Raw genomic sequence first — 18,449 nt, 5'->3', positions numbered from 1 at the left:
AATAAAAGATAACTTGAGGCATATGTGTCTGACAAGTTCTGGCTTATATGGATGATGAAACATCTTCACTGTAAACTACATGTATACATATTTGAAGCTAGACTGACTTCTCTCCTGCAGAAGTTACGGCCTATAATGATGAATAAGGCAGTGACCATTGGAACACTACTTCCACTGGAAGATGTGCATATGAAACAAGGCAGTGATCAGTTCTGGTAAGGAAGGGGCTCTGTGAAGTAACCAAGCAAAGGAATCTCTTTCTCTCTAGGTCGTACTGAAGCTTACCCAGCTTAGGAAATTAGGGTGGCAGTTTGTTAGGTGGGCGAATGGTCATCACCGTCTTTGAGGAAAGAGGTTCTATAGTCTCCTGATAACCTCCTTCCAAAGTTTTCAACCCTTTAAACCTGTTGTTTGAAGTTATCCTGGCCTTGGTTAAACCCACAAACCATTCAAAACCATTACTGCATTAATTTTCGATCACAATAGGAAATGGACACATACCACACTGGATATAGGCAAATAGGTATGTACAGTAAGAAAATTTCCCTCTCATCCTTTCTTCTCAAAGTTCAAATCTCCCCAGTTTTGTTAACCTCTTCCAGAGCCTGTATTCCATCTCTTAAACCTTGTGGCTTATGGAATTCTTTGAAATTTTAGTAGATTTCTTTCTATCTCCATAGTTCTAATAACGTTACTTTCAAATGGTTTTTTTTTATTTCATTTTGTTTTCTTTTTTAATTTTTATGAAATTTATTGTATTGGTTTCCATACAACACCCAGTGCTCCTCCCAACAGGTGCCCTCCTCAGTGCCCATCACCCACTTTCCCCTCCCTCCCACCCCCCATCAACCCTCAGTTTATTCTCAGTTTTTAAGAGTCTCTTATGGTTTGCCTCCCTCCCTCTCTGTAACTTTTTTTTCCCCCTTCTCCTCCCCCACGGTCTTCTGTTAAGTTTCTCAGGATCCACATGAGAGTGAAAACATATGGTATCTGTCTTTCTCTGTCTGACTTATTTCACTTAGCATAACACTCTCCAGTTCCATCCACGTTGCTGCAAATGGCATGATTTCATTCTTTCTCATTGCCAAGTAGTATTCCATTGTATATATAAACCACATCTTCTTTATCCATTTGTCAGTTGATGGACATTTAGGCTCTTTCCATAATTTGGCTATTGTTGAAAGTCTGCTATAAACATTTGGGTACAAGTGCCCCTATGCATCAGCACTCCTGTATCCTTTGGGTAAATTCCTAGCAGTGCTATTGCTGGGTCATAGGGTAGATCTATTTTTAATTTTTTGAAGAACCTCCGCGCTGGTTTCCGGAGCGGCTGCACCAGTTTGCATTCCCGCCAACAGTGCAAGAGGGTTCTTGTTTCTCCACATCCTCTCCAGCATCTATAGTCTCCTGATTTGTTCATTTTAGCCACTCTGACCAGCGTGAGGTGATATCTCAGTGTGGTTTTGATTTGTATTTCCCTGATGAGGAGTGATGTTGAGCATCTTTTGATGTGTCTGTTGGCCATCCGGATGTCTTCTTTAGAGAAGTGTCTATTCATGTCTTCTGCCCATTTCTTCACTGGATTATTCGTTTTTCAGGCGTGGAGTTTGGTTAGTTCTTTATAGATTTTGGATACTAGCCCTTTGTCCGATATGTCATTTGCACATATCTTTTCCCATTCTGTCAGTTGCCTTTTTTAAATGATAAATTGAAGCTCAGAGGTTTGTGAATTTGTTTTGGCTGTGCCTATAGTCGCAGTGAACACTGGTGCCACTAGATTACGCTGCATCTTTGTCTGGATTTATTAGAAGTCCCCTAGCTCTCCTTTGCTGGTAACTGACTCTTTCTCTCTCCGCCTTTCTGCTTCTACCACCTGGAAGACACACATCTGCCAATACATCTCTTACAATTGGTAAAAATGAGAGCCCTGCCCATTAGAATCATTGAAGGCTCCATCCAAATCATTATACTATGAGATGCTCACACATCTTTCAATAGTCTTCCCCAGCCAAGTTCAGGAAGTAGACAAGATTGAAGTTATTACTCTTCAATCTGTATACCAGTCTGGATTTGTCGTACTTACAAAGAGTCACAGAACCTTTAGGGTTAACGCTAAAGTGAGGTTCTGTTGATGCATTTATCAAAGCTCCATGGGACATGGAGCTTGCTTTTATATTACAGAAAAATCAGCTTTTTACTTGATAGAATGAGCGTGTCAAAAGAAATTAAGTGGATTCTCAGATTATGCTTTTTAACGAGTGTATATTTGGGTCATTCTGGTTTTCAAGTACTCATCAAAGCTCTAGTTTTACTTTTTAAGAAAACAATTTTTTTAATGTTTACTTATTTTTGAGAGAGTCAGAGACAGAATGTGAGTGGATTGGGGGCGGAGAGAGAGGGAGACACAGAGTCCCAAACAGGCTCCAGGCTCTGAGCTGTCAGCACAGAGCCCAACGCGGGGCTCAAACTCACGAGCTGTGAGATCATGACCTGAGCCGAAGTCGGACGCTCAACCAACAGAGCCACCCAGGCACCCCTCTAGTTTCACTTTTAAAAAATCATAATAAATAATGATTGACTCTCTATTAGATTTATGCCCCAATCTCTTGTAAGAGGAATATAGATAAGAGAATAGAGAGCTGTGCTTCTCATTTCATATAGTATCATCTAATATTAGAGAAGGATTTAACTCAGTTAGGCTAGCCCCAGACCTTTTCTTCACGGCAAAAGTCTGCAAACTAAGGCCTACTGTGTATATTTATACATAAAGTTTTACGGGGACATAACCATGCCTACTCATTTGCCTGTTGTCTATGGCTGTGTTTGCACCAAAATGTCCAACCTTAGTATTTGATACGGAGAATAAATACATGGCCTACAAAGCCTAAACATTTACTACCTGCCCCTTTAGAGAAAAAGTTTGCCACCCCCTTCTCTATAGTATTAAATGCAAGAAAGTGAAAGCACTTACATACTTTGAAGAATAAAAAGTCTCTAATGTAATCCAAATGTCCATATTTTTAATCAATAGAAATGTGGGGATTTTTTTCATAAAAGGATGTGTCTGTACAAAAGGACTGGCAGATAACATTAACATTTTAAAAAACATTTTGAAGTCTGTATAGGTTTTGAGAGACATGTTTAAATACTTAAAATATTTTATTAAGATAATATTAAGATATATAAATACTTAAAGAATTAGGGACAGCTGGGTAGCTCAGTTGGTTGAGCTTCTGACTCTTGATCTGGGCTCAGGTCATGATCTTATGGTTTGTCACTTTAGGTCCTGTGCATGGGACTCTGGGCTGGCAACATGGAACCTGCTTGGGATTCTCTCTCTCCGTCTCTCTCTCTCTCTCTCTCTGCTCCTCCCCCACTCATGTGCAAGCATGCACACGCTCTCTGTCTCTCTCTTGCTCTCTCTCTCAAAATAATTAAATAAACATTTTGTTTAAAAATGAAGAATGGGGGGCGCCTGGGTGGCGCAGTCGGTTAAGCGTCCGACTTCAGCCAGGTCACGATCTCGCGGTCCAGGAGTTCGAGCCCCGCGTCAGGCTCTGGGCTGATGGCTCAGAGCCTGGAGCCTGTTTCCGATTCTGTGTCTCCCTCTCTCTCTGCCCCTCCCTCATTCATGCTCTGTCTCTCTCTGTCCCAAAAATAAATAAACGTTGAAAAAAAATATTTTTTTTAATAAATAAATAAATAAAAATGAAGAATGAAACTAGACCACGTTCTTATACCATACACAAAAATAAACTCAAAATGGATGAAAGACCTAAATGTGAGACCGGAAACCATGAAAACCCTAGAAGAGAAAGCAGGCAATAACCTCTTTGACCTCAGCCGCAGCAATTTCTTGCTTGACACGTCTCCAAAGGTAAGGGAATTAAAAACAAAAATGAACTATTGGGACCTCATCAAGATAAAAAGCCTCTGCCCTTCAAAGCAAATAATCAACAATGGCGGAATGGGAAAAGATATGTGCAAATGACATATCAGATAAAGGGTTAGTATCCAAAATCTATACAGAACTTACCAAACTCAACACCGAAAAAACAAATAATCCAGTGAAGAAATGGGCAGAAGACATGAATAGACACTTCTCTAAAGAAGACATCCAGATGGCCAACAGACACATCAAAAGATGCTCAACGTCGTTCCTCATCAGGGAAATACAAGTCAAAACCACAATGAGATACCACCTTACAGCAGTCAGAGTAGCTAAAATTAACAACTCAGGAGACTATAGATGCTGGCGAGGATGTGGAGAAACAGGAACCCTCTTGCACTGCTGGTGGGAATGCAAACTGGTGCAGCCGCTCTGGAAACCAGTGTGGAGGTTCCTCCAAAAATTAAAAATAGAACTACCCTACGGCCCAGCAATCCTAGGGATTTATCCAAAGGATATAGGAGTGCTGATTCATACAGGCATATATACCCCAATGTTTATAGCAGCCCTTTCAACAATAGTCAAATTATGGAAAGAGCCTAAATGTCCATCAATTGATGAATGGATAAAGAAGATGTAGTTTATATATAAAATGGAATATTACTTGGCAATGAGAAAGAATGAAATCATGCCATTTCCACCAATGTGGATGGAACTGGAAGGTATTATGTTAAGTGAAATAAGTCAGTCAGAGAAAGACAGATATCATATGTTTTCACTCATAGTTGGAACTTGAGAAACTTAACAGAAGACCATGGGAGAAGGGAAGGGGGAAAAATAGTTACAAACAGAGAGGGAGGGAGGCAAACCATAAGAGATTGTTAAATACAGAGAACAAACTGAGGGTTGGTGGGGGGAGGGGGGGAGGGGAAAATGGGTGCTGGGCATTGAGGAGGGCACTTGTTGGGATGAGCACTGGGTATTGTATGTAAGTAATGAATCACGGGAATCTACCCCAAAAACCAAGAGCACATCTTACACACTGTATGTTAGCCAATTTGACAATAAATTATATTTTAAAAAAATGAAAAATTGGGTATGAAATCCCTAATGTCAGTCACATCAGGGGATTAAAAAATGTATAGAATACATTGATGTTCTTTTATTCTTGCCACTGGTAATTATAGAAGTCCGTATTTTAAAAATTGAATCAAGACTGTATACATTGTAAATCATTAGCAAAAACAAAACCGAAGAAAATTCCTGCATAGTTGGGGAAACAACAAAGAAAACAAAGCAGAATTACAATAATAAATGTAAATAGATTGCGTTCCTACCAAAAAGCTCAGATTGGCTTTAAAAAAAAATCCAGACATCAAAAAGTGACTCTAGAGTGTTAAAAGATACGTAAAAGACAAATGTGCAAGCAAATATAATTTAAGGGAAAGTAGAGGATATAGTATTAAAATCGGTGAGCATGGTAGGAGTTAATATACCAAATTTTAGTTGAAAAAAATTGAAGTACAACTGCATTTAATTTCACTGAACATTATTGGTAGTTGGTTAATGAGAAGCAAGATCACTCAGGCCTGTCGTTACAGAAAACATGTAAATACGCGTTCTAGCCTTAGCCTGGAGGTCCTAGCCTTTAGGTGCGTGCATACATGTGTGAAAGAAGAAAATCTGGTGAAGAGCAACTGAAGAAGCCCAAGTGTCTGAGGAAAGAAAGACAGACAGAAGTGATGGTTGCCTGTCTTCAACACATGCCTTCCTGATTCTGGATGCCTTGAATTAGAACCATGTTGGTCAGAATTCTAGAGCTTGAGTGATTGTATCAGCTCGTCAATGCTTTGTTTCTGTTGTAAAGAGTCAAACTGAGGAAAGGAGAATAGAATGACTGTAATAAACGTTAACTTTGGAGAGTGAATAATAATTGTTGATTCAATTCCTAGGTTTTGTCTCCCCATACAAATCATCTTCTTTTTCTATTTGTTTTTTGTTTTAGATGTTTTTAATGTTTTATTTTGTTTTTTGTTTTTTTGGAGGGGGGGAGCAGCAGAGAGAGAGGGAGACACAGAATCTGAAGCAGGCTTCACACTCTGAGCTGTCAGCACAGAGACAGATGCTGGGCGGGAACCCACGAGGCTGAGCCAAAGTTGGACGTTTAACCGACTGAGCCACCTGGGCGCCCCTCTATTTATCTGTTTGGTTTTCACCTCTGCACTCTTATCAAAGTCTGGCTCGTCCTTTATATCTATTATTTAATTTCCTGGCATCCTGATCATTACTACCTTTAACACATTTGTTGGAATTCTGTTGTGCTATAGGGTTTCTTTTTGCATTGTTTATGCTGTCTCCCTTATCATGACTATTCTGCTTTCTTGTATCATACTGGAAAGGCAAATCAGTTTTTAGTTTTTAATTTCCCTCTGGATTCTCTATTAAATCTTTTCCAAAAGTATGTTTTCCTCTTGAACCTTAAGGATGATGGTCCCTTGCGATGATCTTAGAATATTTTACCATAGCTTTTTTCCCTCCAATTACATATCCTAGAAGGAATATTTAGATGCATTAGGTATCTAAATATTAGACAGGAACTGTGGTGCACTTTGGTCCTGTTTGCCTGGGTCTGCTGTATAGTGTCCCCAGAAACATCAAAACAGAAAGCTCATGCTCTTGCATCCGTGTTAGGAGTCGGCACAGCAGCATGTGTTATATACCTAGAGCAAGAATGTTGGCTCATAGGCTACATCACAGTATATATTTATTTCTAGGCCACAACTTTAAATACCAGACTTTCAGTTTTAAAAAACAGACACCTGTTAACCCTGTTCTTGAGTGTGGTTAGCCCCATTCCAGATCAATAGCCGGGGAGTACATTGATATGCACAATTCCTGACTGAGTATCCCACCTTCAACAATTATTCATCCAATGCAACATTAATGGTTTCCTGTTTATCACAAGCCTGTCCCCACTGTCTCTCTCTCTCTGACATTAACCGGTAGAATGAATGGATATTCTATTGCCCTGACATGTTCTCCTCCTGGGATCTTCTAATCTGTGCCCGCATTGTGACTCCATAATGCTTTGCATCACTCAAGCCCTCTTGCCTTCAGCCATATCATAAAAGTGTAAGTACTAGGTAGAGGCTGAGAAAAAAGGATATCCAGCTTTGTGCACCTCAGAAAGCAGCAACTGATAAACCACCTGCTGGTAAGAATGAATTTCTTGTGTATATGTTGGTGGGATTATAAAATGATACTATCACTGGAAAACAGCTTAACAGTTTCTTATGAAATTAAATATATACCTACCATGTAAACTAACAGTTACACTCCTGGGCATTTATCCTAGAGAAATGAAAACTTAGGTTTACACAAAAACCTCTACATGAACATTCATAGCAGCTTTATTTGTAGTAACCAAAATTGGAAATTTGAAGATACATGCAATCTGTGACAGATCTATACGGTAGAATACTAACTACTTGATAATAAAAAGGATTGAGCTATTGATAATATACAAAAATGTGAATGGGGCGCCTGGGTGGCTCAATCAGTTAAGCGTCCGACTTGGGCTCAGGTCATGATCTTGCGATTTGTGAGTTTGAGCCCCGCTTCGGGCTCTATGCTGACAGCTCGGAGCCTGGAGCCTGCTTCGGATTCTGTGTCTCTCCATCTCTCGGCCCCTCCCCTGCTCATGCTCTGTGTCTCTCTGTCTCTCAGTAATAAACGTTAAAAAAAAAAAATGTGAATGGCTCTCAAGGGCATTCTGCTGAGTGAAAAATAAAAGCCAATCTCAGATGGTTACATATTGTATGATTCCATTTATATAACATTCTCTAAGTGACAAATTATAGTGATAAAGAACAAATCAGTGGTTCCCAGAGGTTAGGGTTGGGGCTGGGGAAGGTGTGATTAGTATAAAGTAAAACAAAGGAGTTCCTTTATGGTGGTGGAACAGTTCTGCATTCTGATTGCAGAGATGATTACACAGATCTACATGTGATAAAATTTTGTACGTTTTATACAACACACGCAAGTACGTATAAAACACATATAAACAAGAATGCATGTAAAAACTGGTAAAAATCCAAATAAGGTCTACACCTGAATTCGTAGTATTGTTACCAATGTCAGTTTCCTGGTTTTGACTGTGTACTCTGGTTACAAAATGTATTATTGTGGGAATCTGGCTGAATGGTTTATGGAAACTCTTTGTACAATTTTTGCAACTTCTTAGGAGTCCGTTTCAAACTACTAGGTTTCAAAAAAAAAAAAAGCAGCAACTATGCAACTGAGGAACGGCCACCCAGTTTTTCTGACTGATAGAGGCCAGTAGTTTTCAAACCTGGGAGATCATCAGAGTAAGTTAATGAGCTTTATAAAAAAACAAAAACAAAAAACATAATCACTTCTCGACAGCACCTCCTACCTCCACCTCGGCCCGTTGAACCAGGATCTCTGGAAATGAATCCAAGGAGTCTGTATTTGCAGAAAACTGTCCAGTGTTGGGAAACATTGTCATAGAGCCTGGATTTTGAGCCAGGGGTGGGAGTAGGGAAGACTGTTGTGTGCGTTCTGCATGAGCCCTGGATCGTGATTCGCAATCCTTCTGAGTTCTGGCAGAAGCTTAAGTGTCCGTTTTAGATTTTAGCATTGTTGAGAGTTTTTACTTTTTTTAGAGACTGTATAGCTGTTTCCATGGGGAGTTTCTTGAGGCTGTGTCATTAGCTACTAATCAGCTGGCCACTTAAACCAGAAGCAGAGCAGTAGTACTTTTATAGACGGACCGTGTCTTTGCCTTATCCTCATGTGAATGGTGACTTGCCTCCAGCTTTCCCCAGCGAGGCTTCCGAGTTCTACTTTAGTTGATCCGATTTTCACATTGATGTGGCGTCAACATAAATCACGTTTCCCCCAAGATTGGCTAGTGAGTGGAAGACAGCCAAGGCACGCCACAGTGAAGACATCAGTTAGGAAAATTACATTCAAAACCTGAAAGCAGCTGTCACTGAAGTTTTTGTTTATGAAAATTGGAAAAGTTCTCCCCTCTCAGCCCACTGACATCCCTGATTTATTGTTTCTCTGCTGAAAATTATCCAAAGATGTTTTCAGGCATCAGTTGGTGAAAGCCAAATTTATTGAAGGTGGATGAGAATGTAAAGAGCCATTATATTTGCGAATTTCTCAGTACGACATGGCCGCCTTTTCATAGCTAGAGTTGACCAGATTCTTTCTGTGTTTGTAAAAAAATCAGTTGAGGAGCTAGTATGTGCCATCGTGCTAGAAGGGTCAGATGGTTTGTTATGCTGTGCTACAGAAAACTCTAGGCAATAATCAGGACACTTGAGTGTTTCCCCTCGCTCTGCTAACTGAAAATGTGTCGTTGGTCAAATTGTGTAACTGCTCAGAGTCTTATTTTCCTTCTCCATAAAAGTTGGAGGTAGACATTAGAGTAAATGAGCATTTTCAAACATTCATGAGTTGTAGAATTTAGACATGATCTAAATTTAAGTCATGTCTAAATTCTACATCTAGATCACCTCCCTTTTGGAACTTAAAAGAAAAATAATATTGTCATTTGTTTCATGGCATGTGATAAAGAAGCAAATTAAAAATTCATATTTTGCATATTATTATAGACTCTGAGGTTAATTTAAATGTAATATCTGGAAATATTAATTAAATACTTGTCACCATTCCCCTTATAAAAATTATGCATAGTATTTAATTAAGCCAATTATGTAAAAGAAAGCAGAATTTATTGAGTAATCCAATTATAATATTTTATTGAATTGTTTAGAGATAAAATGTAAGAAGCTCCAGTTATTAAAATACAGATCCAAAGAGCCAAATCTATTTATAAGACTTATTCTTTGATATTTTTAATTTTGAACAGTAAAGACTAATTTGTATATATAATTTTCAAGTTGTGTTTCTACACTTGATCTTAGCCAAAAGGCCGAGAAGCGATCAAGTTGTGTTTCTAAATAAAATAAGAAAAGGTATTTTATGCTAGAAAGTGCAACTATTTATCAAAAAATAAGTGTAATCCTAAATCCTAATGAATACAAAGTCAAATTGAATACAAATATATTTCCTCTTTTTATTTTTTTTAAATGTTTATTTTTTTTTATTTTTGAGAGAGAGAGAAAGAGACAAATAGAGTGAGCGGACAGGGGACTGAGAGAGAGGGAGACAGAATTCCCAGTAAGCTCCATGGCGTCAGCACAGAGTCCAGTGCGGGTCTCAAACTCACGAACTGTGAGATCATGACCTGAGCCAAAATCAAGAGTCAGATGCTTAACTGAGTGAGTCACCACCCAAATGCCCCTCCTCTTTTTAAATATAAGTTTTTATGGAGTCTGATCAATGAATGTAATTACCAGTTTGTTTAAGGTCATCTTTGAACATATTTGCAAAATTATAATCATTTTTATGGTCTTCATTTCTTTTATTTTCATTAACATTCAACATTATTTTCCATTTTTGGATTTTCTAGCTATCTTTTGCTATTGATATCTAGTTTGATTTTACTGTGATCAGAGAATATATAATAAAATTATTTCTAGTCCTTTGAAATTTGTTGAGACCTGTCATCTGTCTCAGCATGTGGTCAATTTTGGTAAATATTCTAATGCCTTTCAAAAAGTGTTTTTTCTGCAGTTACTGTCTGCAGTGTTCTGTAGACACCAGTCAGATCAAGTTTGTTCGTCACAATGGGTAAATCTATATCTCTACTAACTGTTTGGTTGTTATCCTAATTGTTATATCAGTAATTAGGAGGCATGTAACTGTCCAGTTATGATTGTAGATTTGCTACTTCTCTTTTTATTCCTGTATATTTTTTTTCTCTACTTATATTGAAGCATAAATTACTAGGTGTATTTAAATTTAGGAATGTTGCATCTTCTTGGTAGATTGACTCTTTGAACATTATAATAGATCCCCTTGTATCTCTAATAATGCTTCTTCCCTTAAAGTCTACTTTGTCCAGTATTATTAGTATAGCCACATCAGCTTTCTTTTTGACCAGTATTTGCATGGTACATATTTTTTCATTTTAATTTCAAGTTTTTAAGATTGTTGTATTTAAGGTATTTTATCAGGACTTGTAGGGTGTTTGTTAGTCTTTGTTCTAACAAATTCTGCTTTTTAATGGGGGGGGGTATTTAGTTAATTGGAACTTAAATTAATTACTGATATGTTGGGATATATATATATATCATTATACTTCTTCTTTTATATTTTTTCCCTGTCTTTGGTTTTGGGTTTTTTGTTTGGGTTTTTTTTGGATTTTTTTTTCCATTTTTCTTCCCTCTTAAAAATTAATTGTTTTAATTTTAACTTTTTAATGTTTAACTTTTTAATCTATTAGTTTGTTTTTTAGACTGTATAACAAACATATCTTTTATTGGCTAGTATATCTTTTAGTGGTTGCCCTAAACACTGCAATAAGTTAAGCATCCTTAACTTATTAGAGTGTAGTATAACTTAACAAGTTCCATAAAAATTCTAGAACCTTATTATTATTGCCATTGTGCATTTTAACTTCACAAATATTCTAAATCCAAAGGAACACTACGATGATGATGATGATGATGATATTTATATGTATCTACATATTTACCCTTTTGTTTCTTTCCACATTCTTTTTAATATTTCTTTTGGTGTAGGTCTGCTGATAACAAATTACTGACCTTTTGTTTGTTTTAAACTGTCTTTTTATTTTTTGCCTTCATTCCGGAAGGACATTTTCACTGAGTATTGAATTCTAAGTTTCAGTTACTTTTGTTTAGCATGTCAGTGTTTCAGTTCTATTGTTTTCTGATTTTCATCATTTTTCTTGGTGAAGTCAGGTGTCAGTCTTATTGCTGGTCCTTTGAAGGTTTGTCTTTGGTTTTGGCAGTTTTCCTCTACTGTGCCTTGTTGTGGGTTTTTCCTCCATGGAATTTAAAATTCCTTTTGAATCTGTGACTTGATATCATTCATTAGTTTTTAAAAAATTGCAGCTATTATATCTTTCCTTTTCATTTCCTTCATTCTCTAGCTCTTCCTTTTTGGGACATGAACCCTAAATATTTGGCTCTTTTCACTATATCCCATATGTTTTATCTTTTTGTTCAGTCTAGGTTATTTGCCTCAGTCTAGATATTTTGTACTTACCAGTGTTCCAATTTACTAATGCTCTCTTCAGCAGTGAGCCCACCCACTGTATTCCTTTTTTTTTTTTTTTTTAGGTTATTTTTGAGAGGTGGTGGTGGGGCGTGCATGACCAGGAAGGGGGCAGAGAGAGAAACAGAGAGGGAGAGAATCCCAAGCAGGCTCCTCATTAGGGCACAGGGCCCAACACGGGGCTCAAACTTACAAACCAAGAGACTGTAACCTGAGCCAAAACCAAGAGTTGGACACTTAATCAACTGGGCCACCCAGATGCCCCTATGTTCTTAAGTTTAGCTATTGTATTTTACATTGCTGGAATTTGCTGGGTTTTTCCTTTTTTTTCATTTTTCAGTTGTGTGGTGAAATTCTTCATTGTGTCCTCTGTTTTATTATACACATGAGTCACAGTTATTTTAAAGTTTATTTCTGATTTTGTTCAACTGTTGGACTGTTTTCTGTTGTCTCTTTTTTTACTCCTATTCTAATCAAGTTTGTATTTTTATTGAATCCCAGCCATTGTGCATGAAAATTTTAGCGGCCCTAGGTAATGTTCTCCCCCAGAGATTCATCTTGTCTTTTAGGCGGTATTTAGAGGGAGGAAGGACACCAGTCCCATCCTTTGAGGAATTGTGCAGACTTGTGCATGAGCTGCAGTTTGTATAAGTTTCCGTGTATGCTTTGTTTGTATCCACTGTTACCAGTATTCCTCAGTGTGTCCCAAGTAGGGGCCCAGGGTTTGTTAGTAAGCCCCCATGCTGGGAGTTGAACTCTTAATTTTTGTTTTCTCAGCACCAAGAGTCTATAGGAAACTCTGCTCTACTTCTTAGGCCCCTGCCTGTTCTGGTTTAGCATCAGCACGTGCCAGTAAGCTTGCATTTCTGTCCCTTCTTTCTCTATGCAACCTTGATTATTTAAATTCTTTGTCCCTTGGTAACACCAAACCCCGATATTTTCTCTCCAGCCCCGTGAGTTTGCCAGAAGTTCTCCTGGCTTTCTTGCCTCTCTCCTAACACCAAGAATCCAGTATGCAGAATTTTGGGTTTATCCCAAAGAACTTCTCTTTTCTCCAAGATCTTGTCTTCTCCAATCCTGGATGTCTCAGCAGCTCTTTGATGCCTTCAGGCAGCTTTTTTTTTTTTTTTTTTTTTTTTTTTTTTTAATTTTGTTTCTGGCTTTTCTAATTGTTCTTGGCAGAAGTGTTGGTCTGCTTCAAGTTACTCATCCTACCCAAAACCTGTTTGTTGATTTAAAATAGAAATTCTCACTGAGGCCATCACCACCTTTAACACTTTGAAGCCTCATAGGCTCCCAACCATGTCTGGATGAATGATCTCTAAAGATATGTTTAATTTTTAATTTCCAAGGATTCTTTCAGGTTAATATCATGGGCTTTTATACTCATATTGGTGCATGGGAAATGGTCATTTGTTTTTGCTTAATTCTAACATCTGTTTTATCTCAGGACATTTCACTAGAAACAGGGTTATGAGCACGAGGAATGTGAAAAGGAGAAAAGAGTAGTGAGTTACCATAGTTGAAACATATCTGAATTAATTTGTGAAGTAGTCAGAGGTGATACAGGCAAAGGAGAGAATCCCCAAAAAGATTATGAGGATGAAACAGGGAAAGAAAAGTACAGAAAGGAATGACAGAATATATTATTTGAATCTATCTCATAAATAAAATGCTTTGTTATAGTGCCATTTATTTAAAGTACAAAAAGGAAGGGGCGCCTGGGTGGCGCAGTCGGTTAAGCGTCCGACTTCAGCCAGGTCACGATCTCGCGGTCCGGGAGTTCGAGCCCCGCGTCGGGCTCTGGGCTGATGGCTCGGAGCCTGGAGCCTGTTTCCGATTCTGTGTCTCCCTCTCTCTCTGCCCCTCCCCCGTTCATGCTCTGTCTCTCTCTGTCCCAAAAATAAATAAACGTTGAAAAAAAAAATTTAAAGTACAAAAAGGAAAAAATGGCAAAATAGAACCAGAATGATAGGAAGAAATTAATAAAGGCCAGAGGTGGTAATGACTAAGACCCTACACAGATTAAGTACTAGTACATGCTTGCTGTAAGACAGATGAAAGATGTATTTTTAGGAAGCATTACTTGATTCCATTAAGCAAGTTATTGTTGATGATAATGTTAGTCAGTCATCTGTTTCTAAATGACTCAATAGCTTTAGGAAAATTATCTGTACTTATTTTGCTAGTTCACCAATGTAGATCCAAAAGGGAGGAGCAAATTTAGCAGAAGTTCCTCTGTCGTCATAATTTACCACATACAAAAAGCAATTCTTTAACATTTGGACCCTTGATACAATTTTTGTGTGGACCAAGGTCCAAATTTCCTAAGCCACCTGATCCCTTACCGGACGTATTTTGATTCTAATCATAAAGATTGGTCAGATTATCCCTGAGGGGAATCTAAAATGTAACTATGTAACTCCAGAAAGTTTGGCAGAGGAATAATTACCTAAAGGAACAGATCTTAACACCGGTAAATTGGTTTGTGACCGTAGGATTCTACACTTCTGAGAATATCCAGTCTCTGTTCTAGTTCCAGTTCAACCCTGATTCAGGTATAAAAGAGGGAAAGAGAAAGAAAGTGATGGTAAAGATGTGGTGATTGAAATGAAAATCCTTTTCATGTCACAGAGCAACCATTAGTATGATTGTTCTACAAACGGAATATGGCTCTGGTTCTGCCTTTAATCTTAGTAGGGTTCTGAATCTAGGTCAATTTGATATATCCTGAGGCTTACTTAGGAACAAACCCAGAGCCCTGAGTTCCTCCCTTACCATCCCACAACTTTAATCCCACATAGCTAAGCTGGTACCCCAGAGCCCTATGAACATTAAAATACAAACTGCCTGGGTATTCACCTTATGGCAATTGATTTACAAAGTCACAGTACATTTCTTTTGTATCTCACCTTTAACCCTCTGTGTTCTCGGGATCTCACACAGGATCCTGAATCAAATATCCACCAGAAACTAGATGGTTTCGTAATTATCTTTTTTATCTTACAAATAATCTTGTAAGATAATTCCACTTATAGTAATGAAGAAACAGGTACTCAGGGTGCTCTTGAGCAATATCTTACTGCCGTGCAGTAGCAATTGTACATTTGGGCTCCCGTGTTCTGACTTCAAGTTCATTGCTCTCTTTGGACCCCAGAGGATGTCAATGAATACTTGGTTGCTTGTTGACTGAGAAGGAACAATCCCCCTAAAATGAAAAACAGACTTCAAATGACTTCTTTGCCTCGGTTTAACACTCACCACCTCCTTTGGAATGCCAGACAAGGGAAATGATCAGTTCAATTGTTGCCGTTTATAAGTGGGGAAGTTGAGACCAAAGACGCTTTATTCAAGGCCTCAACTTCCAACTGCCATTCAACATTTCTCACTAAGGAAGTTGAGATGCATATATGTTGTCATCTTGTTTGAAGGTCAGGTGGAATGTTTCTATGATGACTCTATTCATCATGGAGTCTGATGTGATAACTGGTCTCTCACAATCCCTGTGATGACTAGGGATTTCTGGATGAATGCAGGGTAAGGGAGGAGGGCGATATCTTCCCTGCCCCCTGTAACATGACATGTTTTGCACAGAAAGTAATTTTTTCTTTCAATCTGAGGCAAGTGTAACATAACACTTACTGAACATTTAGGATGAGCTGGGTATTGTGTGGAAAGTGTATAATATGAACAAACCAAAGCTCCTGCCTCCAAGAGATGATAATTTAATGGGGGAAAAAAAGATGTTCTAACATGTTCATATAGTTCTGAGTTAATTAAGTTTGGGGAAATGATTTGCCACTTACAAATACCTACTTTCTAATTACTACCAACATCCATGTTTAAGTAGCTTTTAAGCTGTGTTGCATGGCCGCCAGTGATTCCATTGAGCTCCCGTGGGTGTGATTCTATGCTGTGGTGGTAGAAGCTGGTCGAATGGGGGAGGCAGAAGGGCTGAGCTGATAGGTCCCTGAGTGATTTATCCCAAATCTGCCTGAACAGCTTTGATATTCTATGTTTTATAAATTCGATTTCTTCATAAGATTATGTGGGGGGAGAAAGCAGCCTCTGCAACTAAGAAATTTAAGTCACTGGATGATGCAACAATAATGAAACATTCAGTCTTTATGGTGGGCACTCGACTAAATGCTCTGTGGTCCTGCAGTAACCAGAAATTACCTCCCTCATTTGAAAATCAATATTGCAATGGACCGCGGTCACATTTTGAGAGGGAAATGGTTGTTACGCCACCCGGTTGTTTGCCAAGACAAGGAACCTCTCTCTGTACAGGGAATGAGTGAACGTTATAGAAATTGTCATTTCATTTTATCATTCCAAGAGTCTCAACAAGGCAGGTCAGGCTGTAAGAAAGTAGACGCAGCCCAAGCCAGGTGGTGATCCAAGTTTTAGGGAAGAGTTCTCTTAAGCAACTTGAGGCAAAGTCCCATGCAACTCATAATTGTATCAAGGGGAATAAATTGCCAAGAATGAAATACGTTAGTGAGACTTCTTTTTGGTCCCTTCAAGTTGCTTGCAACATGAACAATACAATGAGCAGTTGAGTCATGTACATAGTTTGGAAAGAATAAAAGAATTAAACAAACAAAAAACAGCTAAGCTCTGTGATGGAAAATGAGATGTTCATACAGGATGAGTGACAAGTTATGCAGAAAGCCTTCCTGAGCAAAAACTTTGGGGCCACTTGTTTGGGTTTGGTTTTTAAGTGGGAAAATGGGTCAGTTGCTCCTACAGAACATTCCCACAAAACTTGTCATTCTGGCATGTGATACAACATGGGCAACAGGGGATTAAAAAAAAAATCACATCTGAATTGACTCCTCTCTTTGATATTACCTGGGCTCTTCCACCCTAATTGATAAGAGAAGGAACCCTTTGCAGAAAGCATTTACCCCTCAGAGAACTTCTTTTCTGTTCCCGCTCACTGAGAAAGCAGAAGATCAGCATTTTCCCTGTTGCCTTCAATGCAGCCTCAAGCTTCACCTATTATGATCACTTCAGAATGGAACACAAGACTGCTCTTGAACTAGTTCTTCTTCTGACAGTGATGCAGTCATTAAGTAAGTATCTAGAAACTCCTGTAAGGCTCCACCCCAGAAGTGCAAGGCCTTCCCCCAGGAGCCAGAGTCGGCTCACTGAGATCGCCGTTGGCACTAATCCTCTCAAAACTCCAGAAGTCAGGAGCCAGGGCTCTCCTTCCCTTTCCTATCCTCTCCCATCCCCATCCCCCATGCCCCATTTTCTTCACAGCTACTAAGTGCTCTCTCTGGAATGTTTGAAGGTGAGGATTTAGGTCTGGGCAACCTGTTAAAAATATGAATTGTTACCATGAACTCTGAGTGGCCTTTCAGCTTTGCTGACAGAAATTTACTCCATGTAGACCTCCCCCCCCCCCAAAAAAAATTAAGCAGGTAAGGTCATTTGGAGTTGAAACAAGCATGCAGTCGGTGTGTTTGAAAATGAAATTATAATTAACCTGCTGATGGCTGTGAGGTGTTACCTTGAACTCTGTGTGGCCTCTTGGCACAGCGGCTGAACTTGCTTTATTGAATACCCAGAGACCTGAACAGGTGAAATCAGGATGTGTCCGGGGCCAAGTGTACTTGTAGAAAGAAGATTATGTCTCTTTTAGTGCCGATTCTAAGAGAGTTGAGGATTAATTGAGCAGCACTAATCAGAAAATAAAAATGAGTTTTGACCATCCATGTCTACGTGAAGCATAAAATTTGTTAAAACTGCTGAGGAAAGTGACTTGCCCACTTTGTGAATCGATTCCTGAAGTGCTGAGAGGTCACCAGGCCTAATAGTGACCCAGGAAGATTATTGTAATTTGGAAATCATATATCATCTACATATTTAGGAAAACATTGTAATTACCAGCTGAGAGCTATGGAGTGTTGCTTGAACTCCAAGTGGTCTGTTGACACATGGGCTGGACAACTTTCTGGAACTATTCAGAATGAGGTAGGTAAAATCATACAGCAGTAACTTAGCATTGTTAATGACAAGGAGGGGTGATGGGGTCATTTATGGTGTAGAGTGAATGGGTCTGAGATAAAATTTAACTCTTTGTTGTCCGGGAAATGTTATCTTAAAGTTAGTGTGTGGCTTACTGCCTTAGATCATCAACTGAATCAAATAATGGTGCTGCAGTTATTAAGTGTGTGCTATGTTAAGGGAATACCATAAACAATTGATTTATTGCCAGAATCAGTCATGAGCTACACCTCGTCACACTTGGTGCTTTAAATTGGCAAGAAATCCATTTCATCTCTTGTCACACTGAATAAAAAGAAGTGCATCGTTCTGTTGCCGCCATCTTTTTGTCCCCTCCCTGTAATTATGTAATATCATTCCATGGTAA

The 18,449-nt window shown here is 38.7% G+C and overlaps 1 protein-coding gene and 1 pseudogene across 7 annotated transcripts in view; one reads left to right on the top strand and one right to left on the bottom strand.

Annotated features, from left to right (window-relative positions):
* The window catches only part of EXOC6B (exocyst complex component 6B), a 615,219-nt gene that overhangs the window by 493,500 nt on the left and 103,270 nt on the right, over nt 1-18,449 (top strand). The window lies entirely within an intron of this gene.
* Nucleotides 9,729-9,866, bottom strand: LOC122467451 (annotated as a pseudogene).

Source organism: Prionailurus bengalensis, chromosome A3, assembly GCF_016509475.1.
Source record: "Prionailurus bengalensis isolate Pbe53 chromosome A3, Fcat_Pben_1.1_paternal_pri, whole genome shotgun sequence".
In the NCBI taxonomy this organism is placed as follows: Eukaryota; Metazoa; Chordata; class Mammalia; order Carnivora; family Felidae; genus Prionailurus; species Prionailurus bengalensis.
This window is presented reverse-complemented; position numbering and strand designations above follow the sequence as displayed.